The following is a 5,538-nucleotide window of genomic DNA, read 5'->3' as shown; positions in this document are numbered from 1 at the left end:
TATTATATATATATTATGTACAGATACAATGCAATAGGCTCAGTTATCGTACTAAAGGTGATAATATGTTGGATGTATTATGTTTTGGCTCTGCATGCGCTCTGCTTTTAGAGGTGATATTTCTAAATGATTATTTCCTTTTGACCCTCCCCATCTTTTAGCCCTCGAGGGTTTCTGAATCATTTTAGATTTTCGTTAATTCGTTAAACTTTTCCAAGCGTTATGGTCTGACGTTGCTTCATTATTTTCTTGTTTCCTAGATTATCTTGCTCCCTCAGACCCACCTCCAGTCCCCCCCCCCCCCATGTTTAGTTTCTCCTAACCAAATTTCCCTCCAAGTCATTTTCCCCATTTTTTTATCTTCGTTTGAATGACTACGGCCGAGACATGCGACACAACACAAATGTTATTTCGAGGTAGCATCTTCCTACGTAGAAAATAATTCAAATATCCCCTTCATTTCGTTACATTACTTTGGTCATTTTCTAGAACCCGCAGGCGCATCTTGGCAACCCCATTAAAATTATGTGAACACAACCACAGGGTGAAGGGAGGATCTCAAAAGTGCTTTTGCGGAAGATCTAATTCAATGTGCTTTTTTTTTTTTTTACTGCGAGTTCAATGTTCCACAACATAATAACATACTATGTAGAAGAATGCAATACCACTACTGGTTTTTAAAGTCCTATAATCTTGTTGGACCTGACCTTGGCCATATAGAGTTGATCCTGAGTAGATGTTTTACCCCGAGCGCCATGTATGTGTGTGTGTGTGTGTGTGTGTGTGTGTGTGTGTGTGTGTGTGTGTGTGTGTGTGTGTGTGTGTATCAAAAAGTGCCGTGTCTATAACACACTCGTTGATCATTTGTCCTTTTTCATTTCTCCGCTCAGACACTCAAAAAAATCCCACATCATCCTGGTGTTTCCGCGTCTCCCAAATGTTCCGATTTTCCAAATAACTTTCTTCGCGTATGCCCCTGCCTTGTTTGCCTTCTATCTATACATATATGCGCATACAATATGTGCTTAAATATACTCACGGAGAAAGATAGTGTGCATAGAAATCAGATACATTGATTACACTCAGAAACTAATATTCCTTAGACTTAGAGAGTACATTCCTTTTTTACTGACCAACATCCGCGGTGGAGGGGTTAGGCGTTTCGTCGTCGCACACAGAAGACCCGAGTTCGATTCCCTATTGTGGAAAATTTGGTATCGAGTATGTCAGATATTCTCTCTTAAAGTTGTATTCCTCTCTGCCTGGCTGCCTGGGTTGATTCTGGCAGTTCGGTTTGGAAGCCTGCTCCTAAATGATTTAAACTGTGTTGCTTGGGGCGTAAAAATATCAACATTAACAATAAAAAACTTCAAAAATATATATTTCCTAGAGGACACACATATCAGAGAAGAAGACAAGAGGACTAAAAATTCCACTTAAATATTATTTTGGGGCAAAGATATTCGTCTCGATTGAGAACGCAGGTTCCAAATTAACAAAATCAAGACTAACAATACGCAATTTGTGATTTAAGGGCATGGTGGGGCACCTGAAGGCTATCTCGGTACTTTCAAACCCTAGAGAGCTCATATTTGCTATGGGACATGGTGTATCATTGGGGATATAAAATGTATTTTTTGGAAAAGGTAAATCTATGTTCGGTTGCCATGGAAACGGCGGCCATATTAGATTTTGTAAATCTATTTTGCTCCCATTAATTTTATGACTTTTAAAAAATGGTTTATTGCATAACTGTAAAAAAAAACCCTCGAAAAATCAAGGGTTCGGATGCCATTTATCAAAAACTACAAATGCATTCAAACATTCTTCAAACTACTTTTTAGAACTAGTTGTCGTTAACATTCTGTGAAAGTTACATTCAAATTTAATAAGCAACAAAGCAGAAAAATGGGATGATGTGTGTAAAAATAGCATTTTGAGAAAACGCTCGATAAAGGTAAGAAAAAGCCGAAAAAATTCTCTTCCCTGTAAAGTTCTTCAAAACATATAACATTTGAAACTAAAACATGGCAACTGCTTGGTAATTTTAACTCGGGAAACATTGAATGGAGGTTTCCTACTGAAACTGAAGCACATACCCTCGGCTCTAAAATCCCCTCAAACACCACTTTAGGGTACAGAAACGCTTACATATATTTTTGGAGAGTGTTCAGGAAATATCCTGGAAATATAATAAGTGATAATCTCACTTTCCTAAATTCACACAAAAACACAATTTTTAGGAGCCCCATCCGCAAATGGTAGTGTCCCATTACGTGGATGAAATTACAGACTGTCGTGTGATAACCTTTCTTCATACATTTACCTCATTAATATTATTTTTTACCAAGACCTCGCCAGACCGCACGTTGCCTGTTTTGTGACTGAACAACCCTAGGACAATCGCATCAATCTTAACTGGTCAGCTGTCTCACGAGATCTATCCACTACTGAACATCTTTGGGATGAGATGGGAAGGCAATGGCGACAACAACAAAAACAGCCATGAACGTCAGATGAACTGGAGCAATCGTTCGAAAGAATATGGCAGCAGATCTCCCAGCTTTATCCAACAACCTATCTATTTGTATTGTCGACGGAGTCAGCGAACCATCAAAGCGGAAGGGCGGAGCCAAATGTGGTACAGTTAATTTTGCGAATTTAGAAATTGGAGTGGCAATATGCGAAAGATATTATGTTTTTGAAAGAAGATACCACTGGAACGAAAATTAATAATCATCTTGAATTTTTCTTTAATCTGTAACTCAGAATTACACAGTTCTATCTGACATGTTGGCCGTTTTGAATTAGATTACTCAAACCATGATGTCAGAAACCAAATGTTTTATCTCCTCTAATGAAATCGTAAAACCATTTGGAGTTGTTATCAAGATATTCAAAGAATTGCATTCGCAAAAGATTGACATATTGTGAAACTCATCAATTTTGTAGTCAAATTATTCAGATAGAACTTTGTATTTCTAGGATGGCGTAATTTGTCGTCATCTAGAAGTGGAATGGGTCCTCTAAGGAAAAGTGTCTTCTGAGTGCAATAGATATTCGATTTCTGTGCTACACTAAACTGCCAACGCTTTTGTCTTCAAATAGAGTTATTGAAAAGTTACCAATGCAAGAATGAATATGGTTACGGAAGAACACAAGAGATATATTCACCAAGGCCAGGTACTGGTCAAAACGTGGAGTGAAAGTAGAAAAGAGAATAGTCCTAAATTCCCTTTCCTATGCAAGGATATTTATTTTACAGCGAATTACTTTATTGGAGGCTAGTCGACTCTCCTACAAGGATTTGTTCCAATCCGCAGGACAGCATAAGGGAGCTAGAATAAAAAACAAAAGCCAAAAAATAAAAAGCGAATACTGCCAAATTTTTACATGATTATTCATATCCTGTTTTTTTTTCTTCTTGAGGTTGAAATAATGTTGCTTTTCTTTACTTTCACTTTATAAAGTTGTGTGATACGAATAAGATCATTAACATGGTGCCAAAAAACAGGAGACGGGACCAATTAAAAGAAAGAAAGTCTACCCACTTTAAATGATTTACTGTATGCTTCAATATACAATAGGAAGATACCTTCGACACTAGAACAACGTTGGCTATCGAAACATTAGAATAACAACAATGTGATCCAAAAACACTGGGGGAATTATTCCAATGAGACACAAAAGGTAATCCCTAAATATGGATGGCTGGTGCTTCTGTAAATACGTTATCAATAGTTACCGATGGCCTAGGAGAAAGGAAAGGAAAAAAGATAAAAAGAATCAATTCCGACAAAGAAATGTACCCTTAAGTGTTGAACAAAGTGGATGTATAAAAATGTGAGGCAGCGTGGTGGAATCGGGCTCTCGTCAATTTTTGGGCATATGGAGTTATAGGTGTCACCTTAAAGCTTGTTCATGTGTCTTTATTTGGATGAAAAAATATCCATTTATCTTGAATACAAGTCGAGATATTTGCGAAAGAAGGAGGTGGGAGTCACCTGTTTTCAGAGGTAAAATTAGTGAGAAAATGTCCGCCAAAGATTAGTTATGTCCTTAGCTTTTAAGAGTCCGCGGTAACTGAAAATTTACATTTTTGCGCCTTTTATCAACGCTTTTCAGAAAAATCCACACAGAAATGAGTTCTTTAATGGGCATGAAAGGTGTTTAGCCAAAAAACAAAAATTTGATAAAAATTCACAAACCTGTGGAAAAATGCAGGTTTCTTCACTTTGATTATTTTGACGAGAGCCTGATTCCACCACGCTGCCTCACAAATAGAGGATCCATTCAAAATGTAATGCTCTTCCTATGTTTTCTATTGTTTTTATTTAAAATTCACCCGCAGGCACTTGAGCCAAGATGACAACTGAAACAAGATAGCAATATTACATACATTGTCTTAAAGATTTGGTGAGCAAATAATCGTAGTATTTTCCCTTATCTCTGTGATTTTTGTTTTGGGGTGCGATCAACACGTCGTATTTCAAGCACGCTCCCGAACGAATGTTTTGATACGGACTAAAGCCATGTTAGAATCCTTATCAATATTGTGATAACCCCTATGGAAATCCAGATCCACTGATGAAAATCCTTATTCAACCCATTCCCATTTTCACATTGATTCCAACTAACTGTTTCACGAGTGGTGACAAACTGCTTACCGAAACGCTTAATCTTTTCTATGTTTGTGTTCTTACGCCTCCATAAGCACAGTTTAGTTTTTAGGAGGCGAGCTTCCGACCATACCAGCGCTAAAATGGATCCAACATTCCAGTAGAGAGGTTTGATAAAAAAAATCGTCCCCATTCAGAATCGAATTCGGGTCTAAAGCGAAGCATCTAACCGGTACACCATTAGCACCGACTGTACGTTTAATCTGAAAACAGGTTTGTTTCAGAAAGTAAGAATTGAAGTTGTTGGGGTTTTTTTTAAACCAAGGCACAAAGGAAAACGCCCTGTCTAAGTCTGCATTTTATATATGGCTAACACTATTAAAATCTAATGAACATGGCTAGGTCAAGAACAGAAACTGAGATACATTTGCTGGACCTAATCAAAAAGGGATGGTTTTGGAAAGGAATTAGACGCCTACTGACTTTTGAAAGGGTACCTCTGTGTGTTTCTTCTTCAAGTCTGTTTTGAACGGATGCTTTTAAGAGAGACAACTGAATTTTATTGTTCTTTTTTTAAACCAGCCGGCGCCAACACCCAGACCACGAAAAGGTTTCAAGTTGTACAACTTTATCTATTATCATTTATTGCTGATGCCCACCCCCTGTGGTGTTCGAACTGTGAACTGGGAATTCTTGTATCCCTAAAAATATTGTAACAATTTAATGTCTGGGGAGTTTGTTGTTGTTGGTGGTGGTGTTATTGTTGATATTATTGTTGTTGTTGTTGCTGTTGCTGCTACTGCTACTGCTACTGCAGTTGTTGTTGTTGTTTCTGTTGTTGCCATTGTTGTTGTTGTTGTTGGTGGTGGTGGGGGTGGTGATGGTGGTGGTGGTGGTGGTGGTGGTGGTGTGTGTGTGT

Source organism: Aplysia californica, unplaced genomic scaffold, assembly GCF_000002075.1.
Source record: "Aplysia californica isolate F4 #8 unplaced genomic scaffold, AplCal3.0 scaffold00130, whole genome shotgun sequence".
Taxonomy (NCBI): domain Eukaryota; kingdom Metazoa; phylum Mollusca; class Gastropoda; order Aplysiida; family Aplysiidae; genus Aplysia; species Aplysia californica.
Note: the sequence above shows the minus strand (reverse complement) of the source record.